Here is an 11,096-nt window from a genome sequence, read left to right on the forward strand (position 1 = left end):
CTAATTCAACCTCAATCTTATCTATTGAGTTGTAGGAGTTTATTTGAGTTCAATCACCTTCTGTTTTTTTTCTTACTTTTTTGCCCCTAAATTCGTTTCACACTGCTTAGACATGTGTATTAAATTTAATTGTATGAAGTTCTTCATGGGCCGTCTGTATGACTGATTAACCATAGATAATTCCTGGAAGTTTTCATTGTTTCTCTTTTTTCTTTGTGTTGTTGCATCTAAAAAATTTTTTTCTAGGATTGAAAATTTTTCAGTCTCTTCCTTCTCAATTATACGATCACTTTCACCGTTTATCGTTTTTCTTGAATCTCACTCGAACTTAACTAAACTGTTTTCAATGAACAAAAAGTCTTCATAAAATTTGAAAGACCTGAAAAGCGATTAACACAAACGGAACCAATTTAAACCGTTGTCTGCTTCATCTAAGATACACTGTAATTCCTCAGCTCGAGTGATTCAATCGGCTACTATCTCATTAGTGCTCATTCTAATTGAGTTTAATTCTGAATTAAATTGCTGAAATAACAATTTTTCAATGCTTTGAAACTTCTACGCTCTTGAGTTTTTGTTTTCCTTGCCTCTATGAGGCCTCACAAACAAAACGAGCTTTCAATCTAAAAACTGAATTAAATCATTGCAAAGAAAATCATTTTATTTCATCTCAAAATTTTCTCCCTCTTCTCAATTGTGCCTCTTTTTATTGGACAGTAGCATAATTTTATAACTGCAAAATCTTTCTCAACTACTTCACAACTCAAATCTTTATTTAGAATTCTAGCCTCAGACTGCTCTGAAAACTACAAAAAATATATATTTCTCGAAAACACTAATCTCCCTGACTTCGACAGTTTACCTGAAACAGTAATACTCTGAACAAAAACCCTAGGTTCCACGTTTTTTTCCATTATCAAAAGTTGAGTCTATACCATATCGCTAAGAAATTTGCAGTGCGTGATTTAGGTAAGCAGCTTTCTCGTTACCTAAGAGCCTGCATCCGAAAAAAACACAGCGACAACTTATAAATACCAAGGTTTCTTCACAGGTTTTATACTTAGATGTAAAAAAAATAGCACTTTATAATGAATTTTTTTTCTGAGCGAATTTGTTGAATTTAATTTTTCATTCGATTAAGTTCGAGTTCATACCTCGCAGCAACGGGTTACGATCTTCCAAGCAATAACAAAAGTTTTAAGTACTAAAGAATCACCGCATCAATGAGGTGATCAAATTGAACGGTCCGTCAGTTTCTATCAATCGCACTCTCTCTCTCCTCTCTCCCTCTCTCTCTCTCTCTCTCTCTCTCTCTTTCTATTTCTCGCTATCACTCTCTGATTTTATGTTTTCCTTCATTTCTTTTTTCAGCTTCGTTTGTAACTCCAGAATTCTTTGTGATAATTGAACCTCAATGCTGTCTCTCATTTCCTTTTGCTCTGTTGTCTATCTGTCAAGTCGGTAACTTTTTTGTGCATTGCATAAAGATAAATGATTTTTAAAAATTATTCAACTGCAAGAAAGTTTCGGTGAAACTCATCAAAATACTAACAAAACTGAATCTATTGTTTTGAGAAAAAGAAGAGTTGAATTAGTTTGAGAGACTCTCAAGGAATTTACTAGTACTTTTCGGCTTTTTGACAGGTTGGGCAGTGCTGATCTGAATTAAACACAATCAAATTCGCAGCTTACGCTCTGGCTTTGAAGGTGTTTCTTGAGCTTTCAAGCTGCTCATCCACGGTGTTTGCACCTACCATCTTCTCGCAAAAGCCTATAATTTATCGTACATTTTTTAAAAACCATCACAAATTGAGCTTTTCAGAGCTTTTCAAAAACACATTCTCTTCATATTCTGCAGAAAATAGAATGTTTGCAGGCAACTTTAAAAAATTTGTTTATGTTTCACAAAATTGATGTTCCGAGCTCTCCAAAGTCACTATATTTTGCCTATTTTCCAATAAAATGTCCTGTATCATCTGCAAGGAAAAAAATAAAAGTAGACCGAGAACGAGAACGCCAGTCAGCCACTGGCAAAACTGAATGTCGTAAGCAGCACCAAGGCAACATGCTTTTTTTGACAATGCTATGAAAGGTTGAAAAAAAGTTTCAAAGTTATGTTAAAGCATTTCACGAAAATGTTTTTTTTTGTAGAAAGAGCGTGGTGAAAATTTACCTGATTACAGTTTTGTGGTTTGATAATTTCTTTGAACAAATTACTCAACGGTGCTCAATTTTTGAATAATTTAGTTTAATCTCTCAAACTGTTAAGCTAGCTACGGTACTTGATTTCAAATTGGAGAGCAATTTTTCTTTTAAGCAAAATGTGCTTAATACAAATACAAGTTTTAATTTCGAAATGTGGCTGGAAAAAAGGACTTAGTTTGTATAGATCTTTTGTAACATCTGGCTCGTAAAAACGTGACAATAATCGTTCCACTGTTTCACAGTTCGAATTTGTTTTCAACTTTCTAACACTAAATTGTTCTCTTCAATATCAACGAATGATCTTAATAGCAATTTTGGACTCGCATGCACGATTCACAATATTGACTGATGCAGCGCAGCAGACTTTTGACATCATATATTTGTAGTTTTGACTCAAATATTTGAAAGTTTTTTTCTATGAACATTGGTCGCTTTTTTTTAGAAAAAAAGGTAGACTGTAGGGCCCTCCAACTTAAGTTTTACCAAGTGAACAATCTCCCCTAAATTAATTTAAGGGTGGATAGTTCACTTGATCTGACTGAAGTAGTGGTATTGAAAATTGGCCTCTTAAACTAATCATCAGTTAAATATACTGTAAAAACAACAGAGTGAATACAAATGCTTAAGAAAAACAATTTTGTCAACTTTCGATAACTTTGTTAAAATTAAAGTTTTAACACAAAACAAGACGGCTTGGATCAGCGCGACGCCGTGAATGTTGCGACTGCCCTAAAACGTCTCTGGAGTAGTTATAACTCATCTCCAATACAATAAGTGGGATGTTTAACGTAATAATTAGATTAATTAGCGTGATTCAGTTCAATCTGGAACAATTTTTGAGCCATAGATTAAACTGCCGCTTATGCATTGGTTACACGAAACTTATCACGTGTTTATTATCTCGAATTGCCCGATAACTTCATTTGCCCAATAAGACAAAAATTGTCGCGTGAAACAAAAAACCACGAGCACAAACCTTCTCTCAGTTTTTTTTTGAAGACTGAGAAAAAAAACGCGATCATGAATAAGGTTACTCAATCCAGAACAAATATGCACATGAGAAAATTATTCATGAGAGTTTGCCTTGACGCCACAGTTGGCATATGATATGAGCTGCGAACTTACCCGCATCCAAGTTTAGGCGTAAACAATCGATTATAACGGATTATTATGATGATTTTTTGACAATTATAATCGACTATAATTACCAAAATTATGTCTTTAAGGAATTTATAATTGATTATAATCGTGATTTTTTCCAAGAGATTATAATCTCTTCTAATCGATTATAATTGATTATTATTGATTATACTTTTTACTAAAAACCCCTACAATCAATTCTAATCGATTATAAACTTTTATTTTGCCGAAATTTTCCTGTATTCGAATTATATCTTATGGATAAAAAGATGGATAAAAAATCGATTGTAATCGATTATAGTGGATTATAATTAATAACAATTTGATTTTAAAAAAGGAGATTATAATGGATTATTAATTGATTAAAATCGATTGTTTCTCATTTTAAGTGAGACTGGTACTAAAATCGTAATATAAGCGATTATTAACACTTGAAACTGGATGCGGGTACAGTTCTATAGTAACGATAAAAAGTTCTAGCACTTAGTTTTTTCTAAAAATTACATCATAAACTCAAACTGGGTTAGGGTCGGGGCCGAAGTGCAAAATTTAGTACGAACATAACAAAATTTCTTGATTGGAAATGAACGAGACTACATTGCCTAAGCAAGACTTGTTTTTCTTTCTTTTTCAAAGTTTTTAAAGGCTCCCCTCACTTTTGAGCAGAAAATTTTTTCTTTAATGTGCCATTCGACCAGAATGATTGAAAATTTTACTTGAATATTATTAGGTGTACGATGCGTAAAAAACAACAGTTAAGAGCGTTATTTATCGAAAAATATTTTTTTAAAAATTGACTGAAGAAAGAGAAGTGTCGGATTCGTCTTTGAAATTTGATTGTCATGGAACAAAACGACGAAATATTTCGCGCCAACTTGAATACTACGGAAATCAGAACAAAAGTTTTGCTCACAGAAATAAACCAAAAAACCATTTAAGAAGACGGAAATACGAGTTTACGGTTGAGCGATTGAAAGAGGGAAAGAAGCCTTTCGAAACGTAACGGCTCTGCGTTTATAATAGTTACTTTCTCCCTTAAGCGAATCGGCAAGGCTGGGTTTTAGAGAAGTAACCTTTGCCGTTGTTGAGAAAACCGTTGTTAAGATCAGTTGTTGAGATCTCAAATGAAATCATTTATCTTCTAGCTCTCCGAGTATGTCCTGAATTTAATCTAAATAAAATCAATTAGTTTTAGTCACCGATTATGAGGAGCTAGGAGTGAGAAAAGGCTCAAGCCAACTCCGATGGATAAGATATTTATTATGACGTAGTAGCCCTGTAGTGACCTCGTTGTCTGGGGATGCTGAGAGCCAGTCCTTGGTTCTCTGTTTTCCCTATTTAAAGAGTTGATTTGAATCGTTCGACCGCTAGTCTTCACACTGTGACACATTCGTCGACCAGTTCTCACGAAAGACTATATTGAATTGGCTTTAGTAGAGACGTTCAAAAGCACGTAGAAATTAATTTTGAGGATAGCCAATCGTTACAGGGCTAAGTTCTACTTTCCGTCGTTATGTACTTTCCGGGCGAATGTTATACTAGCTCACTGGTGAACTTTGTGACGATACACCACTGGTTCGAGGCTCCTTCGGCCCTGAGAATTATAGGCCGAAATTACAATCACCTGCCGCTTAGATTGAGATGTCGTGTGTCCTCTAGCTCCTCAAGTTGGAGCTGGAATGATCGTAATGGGACATCTAGATGTCGGTTTTCGCGCCGCACCCCCATGATACCGCTATGAAGCGGGGGAGGGGGGAGGGGGGACTTCTGTGGGATGAATTGTCCGGCTTAGTTGATTTCTGCGGTCTGTCTAAAAATTCACGTGAGGCGAAGTTCTGTATAAAAAACCGCTCACGATCTTCCGTGCTGTAGGTGAGAAAAATGCTCGAATCTGTTCTGTAGGTGTTTGTCCGATTACGTGTTATGACACATTGTAACAGTTTTAACCTTGTATTGATCTGAGATAACTTCTCTTTACTTGTTAGCTAGTCTTTTTCGCCCGGTTGACAAAGCATTGTTTGTTTGATCGGTAATCCAGTCGTAAAAACGGGGGTGTTTTTGGTGGGACCAAGTCATACGGCGTTTGCAATCTTCAAATTACAAAAGTTCAACCCTCAACCCTTTATCAGATTCCTATTTGATCCATGGCAACCTACAAAGAGGTCGTGACACGTGTCAGTGTTGACATTGCGCCGCTTTGTTTCTGCCCGACTAACAGCCACCTTTTTCTATACCTTCCAACGCCGTGCCCTCAATCCTTTGTTTGATATGAAGGAGTCTGGCAGCGTAGAGACACTCCACACGTTTCTATTATCCACTAGTGCGTAGGTTTTTAATTTAGCCTCTGTTATTGTTTTGGCTGGCTACCTCTTCCAGCCCCAGTAGACTCCACAGAAATGCCATTTTAGATTTTTCTAGGATCAAAGAATATCTACTCAGAGGCGTTAGTCATTGCTTTAGGGTGCGGTTGAGAACGATGAAACTGCTTCAATTAGGCCTGCACCGAAGTTTCATGGATAAAAATCGATTAAATTGGATTTTTGTTGACTAAAATGTTATTTATATAATCGATTATCATGGCAAATTTAGACAGGGTATGGGTTTTTAATCCATTTTAATCGATTACTTTCGACAAATAAATATCCATTAAAATCCATTAACAATCCATGAAAATTGATTAATATTTGTAAATAATGACTCTACTTTAGGCAATTTTCTGCAAATTTGAACGGACAAGTTCATCCAGGGGTGGCCATATGTAGTATTTTTGAAGAAAAAATATTTAGTAATTTTCTTAAAAGGGCCCAAAAACGGCATTTTTTGACCAGTTTTTCACATATTTGCATGCAGAGCTAAAAAAACTGGTCAAAATACGTTCTTTTTAGTGTTGTGGGAGTTCTCGGGAATTCAAATTGGCCAGCCTGAAAAAAATTGACCTAATTTTCGATTTTAAAAAAAGTACTCCAGTTTTCTTTGTTTCTGAATTTTTTTTTCTGAAAAATTTTTGGTTGTTTTTGCAACCGAACAGAAGTGACAAAGACCTTGTTTACCCAAAGCACCAAAATTTGGACGGTCCTAAAGTTATAATGCATAAAAAACGACCTGAATTGTCTTCCAGCTGTCTTTCACAAATGATATAACAAAAGTAACAAACTTTTTTTTGGCAAAATTTTTAATGATGGTTATTAAAATTTTTGAATTTTCAAAATATCACACATTCATCAAGGCATACATATTTACGTCATACAAAAGAAATAAAAATTTTCAGCGTTTTTGAAAAGAAAAATTAAGTGAAAAGAAAAAAGCCAATATTATCGTATCCAGGACTACGTTATGCATGCAAAAAAAAAATTTTGCTTGCGAAAATTTTTTTTGGGAAAATGTTTGCCTGCGTACAAAATTCAATTTGCGATTGAAAAAAAAACAAAAACAAGTTTTGGGGCAAAGTTTTTGTGTTGCCATGATTTTTGTTGTGTGGAATTGTATGATAACCATTTTAGGTGTATGGAGGTCAACCCGGATGATTTTTGCCAGGGTCGAACTGCCGGCTCTTCAGATGAATGGCAATTTTCGACATGTTTCAATAGTTTAGTCTTCTCCAAATGTTATTAATCCGCTGAAATCAGGTTGGACTATTTTCCGATGTAGCTTTTCACTACCCTTCTTATATTTGCTTCCGTACTATATCTCACTGCAATTTGTTCCTTATTCCTTATGCATAATTTCGTTTACACTCAATTTAACAACTGAATTAAGATTAGGTTTCTTTTAGTATTTTGGTCGTTTTTTGATTTTGTGGGCAACTACACTGAAAATTTTCAGACAATTTATAAACGACAAGTCTATTCATCATCAAAGGTTAAAAACTAAAATAGAAAATTAAACTAGTAGCCATTAGCAGCATCTCTCAACTTGATAACCAAAGCAACTTCTAGCTATAGAGTTACTACGTTTTTTTCCACAAACTCGGAAGTGACAGATTTCTTTTTTCGATGTTTTTTTTTCGAGGTACTACTTTTTTGTGAGATTCATAGCACGCTTTCACCTTCTCATGAAAGCCCGAACACTTTCTATGATGTTCCGATCTGGACTAAAGGGGGGCAGTTCGATGATTTTGACAACATTCTCAGATGTATTTTGTAAAGTAATTTTTGCTATATGAACTGGTAGTTGTTTTCCATCAGTTTCCAGCTAAATTTCGCTTATTCTTTGACAAAATATGATTCCAAAAATACCCTATAAACTTTTGAATTTTAATTTAAGGGGCTTTTGACCAGGTCAAAGTTCAAATCCAATAAACGCCCAACACATTACTGAAAAACGCGACGATTTTTTCGACAGGGTGCACCGTTATACCGTTCACCACACTTATGTTATACTCGGATATATGCGTTTGTCTCAAGAGTGGATTTTACTTTACCAGAGAACTCAATATTTTGCAGAAAACAAAACTTTTGGCCAAGAAAGGGTATTCCGCAATCTGTAGGAACTGTTTTTCCTTCCCAAATTTAACTTTAGAGCTGCAGAACTACTCAGAACCCTGTTTTTTGAGAATACGCCTCGTTGTTTCCGCCGAAACAATTTCAGGGCTTATATATTTCAAACTTGCTTCAAATTTAGCCAATTTTTCCGAATCTTAAGTTTTGGTCTCGGCATAAAAACAACATTTTGAAATTCTGTTTTCTTGTCTTTTACTCATGCTCCGCCAGTACGGACAAAAACTGAATTTGTGTCGAAAGTATGAACAAACGCGCGTGAAAAAATTTTCCGTTGAAACAATTTTTTCTGTGCAGCTTATGTAGGGAAACCGTTTTTAGAAAAAAGAACATTTGCTTTGAGCCATGTGAGCCAAAACAAAAAAATTGGCCATGTGAAAGAATTTGGTAAGGTAATGTACAAAACCATGTCCCGAAGGTTAAAAACTGCTGAAGATAGTATAAAAAAATTTAATAAAATTTTGAATAGTACCATACATCGTCATATAATACGGATTCATTTCAGTTTTTGGGAATTACGATCAGCAAAAACGAGAAAGTTTTGTTTTGCAAACGTTACTGCTTATGACTTCACTTCTCATGAGTTTATTCAGGGTGCGAGTTTTAATACATTTTTGTATATCATACAGCTTTAAATCTTGTCACCTTTGAAAACGAGAGTATAATTTCATAAAAACACCATCGGCTCATCACCCCATATTAGATATTTTATTCATAGTTCTTTCTTCTTGAGTTTTTAATCAGGTAGAATTTTTTGAATTTAGCGTCGTTAACAGTGTTAACGTAATGTTTTTGTTAAAAAATCGGCAGTCAATCATTTCATCTTTCATAATGTTTTCCAACTTGCATACCAGCTTCTATCAGGACTTGTTTTGTTCAGTTTTGCAGTTTACCATAGCCAAAAAACAAACAAGAAACAATTGTTTTGTAAACGCCGCCAGTAAATCACTCTCATGCTTTAAATTGCATACCAGCCTCTAATTTTACCTATTTTGTTTAATTTTTGTAGTTTGCCGTTGGCAAGCAAAAAAAAGATAACGTAATATTTTGTGTAGGTAACCAGTTGTGTAAATGTTTCATTATACCGGTTTAGAGCAAATTGTTTTCAGTTTTGCTACAATTGTTGGCGAGCAAAGTACATAAAGATATTAAAATGTCAAAAATTCATCTATTAGCCAGCCATAGCTAGTAAAGCAGCCTAGGTTGGTTTAATGTGGCAGTTTCTGATTTTTTCTTTTTTTTCAGTCTTAAAATACTATATGTAAATAAACAATAGGTTTTCTGAGCAGCCAAAAATGAAGAAACTCAAACTTAATTCTACTTGCAACCGGGGGCTGTTCTCATGGTGAAAGGACCGAATGGGCGAAAACTCATGGGAAAGGGACCTAAAACAAAAACACTCGAAAGTCAATTATTAAAATGAATCAATTGCTGTTCAACTAAAAGAATTTAAATGAAGCAATGCTTTGCTTATTTTATAAGGAAACCCTTGAAATATAAATTTTATTCCAATTCGCCGGCGGTCAGTAACAATTTGATAATTTTGCGTATTTCTACCGTTTTTTTATTCGGCTAAATTGTTATTAAATCCCTGGAAATGTTTACTTTCTTTGAGGTTTTCACGCTTTCTTTCCAAATTTTGGAATACTGAAATCCGATTGCTGATGTTTATTTTCGTCCAATCGGCCCTTCGCTTATGAAGGATTCCACCCTTGCCGTTTTGATAATGGGTAGTTCTATGGATAGGCGCGCGTTTCTCCTGAAATTAGTATTAAAAGGCGCCTAAAGCGCCTTTAGAAAAAAAAGTAGGGTCCGCCAGCCAAGAATGGAGATCTCAAAACAGGACAAAGGGGTACCCTTTAGATCGGCATAAGATCGAACTCACCCACCTTAAATCCTCTGGTAGAATGAAGTATATGCAAACGATACGTACACAGGACTGTCTCAAGGCTACTATCCAGAGGCACGGGAAGATGTTAACTTATTCATACCGCGGTTCAAAAGTTGACTCACGTATTGATCACAAATTGTGATTGGGGTTGAAATTGAGATTTTTGACTCACTGAGTTGATCACAAATTCTGAACTTAGTCGTACGGGTTGCAAAAGTTTTTCATAGTCTTGCTGGTTTAAAATTGAGTAACTTTGGCAATAATTATGGCCTTTTTGTCGCGAGGGTCTGCAAACGCCAAATTGGGATCGACATTTCCACCATGTCCCCGGGCTATCAATCTTTTGCATCACAGAGAAAACGCTTTTAATTAAATACTTTTTAACTCTCTTTTACCTATCAAAGTTGGAATTTAAAATAAAAAGTTATTGAATAAAACATAGCTGCTTGTCAACCAGTTTCCCCTCTCGGTGAAATAAATTTAAACCCATAGCCCTTTTAATTCGCATGTTCAGACTTTTTTGTGAAAGCGTATCCATATTTCAGGACTGTAGAGTCCATGTCAGATTATTTCAGTACAGGTCACGAAGTTTGATAAATAATTTTATCGCTTATAGAAAATTTTACAGTTTTGGTTTCCAGTTTTTTAGCATAGCAATTTTTTTACCTGGATTTTGAAAGTCTCCATAAATTTCAAACAGAATTGATTATAATCGATTAGAGATGGATTATAATATGACTGTTTTTCGAAACAATAAAAATCATTATAAACGTTTATAATCGATTAATTATGAACGTTTTTTTGTCAAATTTTATTGAATTATAATCCACTACAATGGATTATAATCCATTATTATTCAACAAACGTCATCGCTTCTTTTCGTTTTAGTTTTGTGTTGTTTTGTGTGCTTTTCAGTTGGTTGTAATTTGTAACTAAAAGAAATTGTAATTTTGTAATTATAAACATCAGCGGATTTAGGAAGCCCCCACCCCCTCAGGTATTCAACCCCCTGCCTACCCAAAAAATATCCTCAATCCCCTACACATTTTTTTGAGATTCCCCCATTATTTTCCGATATCTATTTTGGGCTATAGACTCTAAAATTTTTTAACGGCACCTAATATATATTAAATTTAAGCAATTTTTTGGTCAAATTATTTCAAAAAGTGCACAAGTTTTCGAAACTTTGCCTGCTGCGCATACAATTTGACCAAAACAGTTTCTTTTTAATGCCTTGGGAGACACGGAGTCAATATAGTCAACCTTTATAGGGTTTAGGAGACTCCCCCTCACAAAAATTCTAGGTCCGCTTCTGGTATACTGATTCTTACTTCTTACTGATTTTTACTGTTTTCATGCAGAAT

Source organism: Symsagittifera roscoffensis, chromosome 8 (assembly GCF_963678635.1).
Source record: "Symsagittifera roscoffensis chromosome 8, txSymRosc1.1, whole genome shotgun sequence".
NCBI lineage: Eukaryota > Metazoa > Xenacoelomorpha > Acoela > Convolutidae > Symsagittifera > Symsagittifera roscoffensis.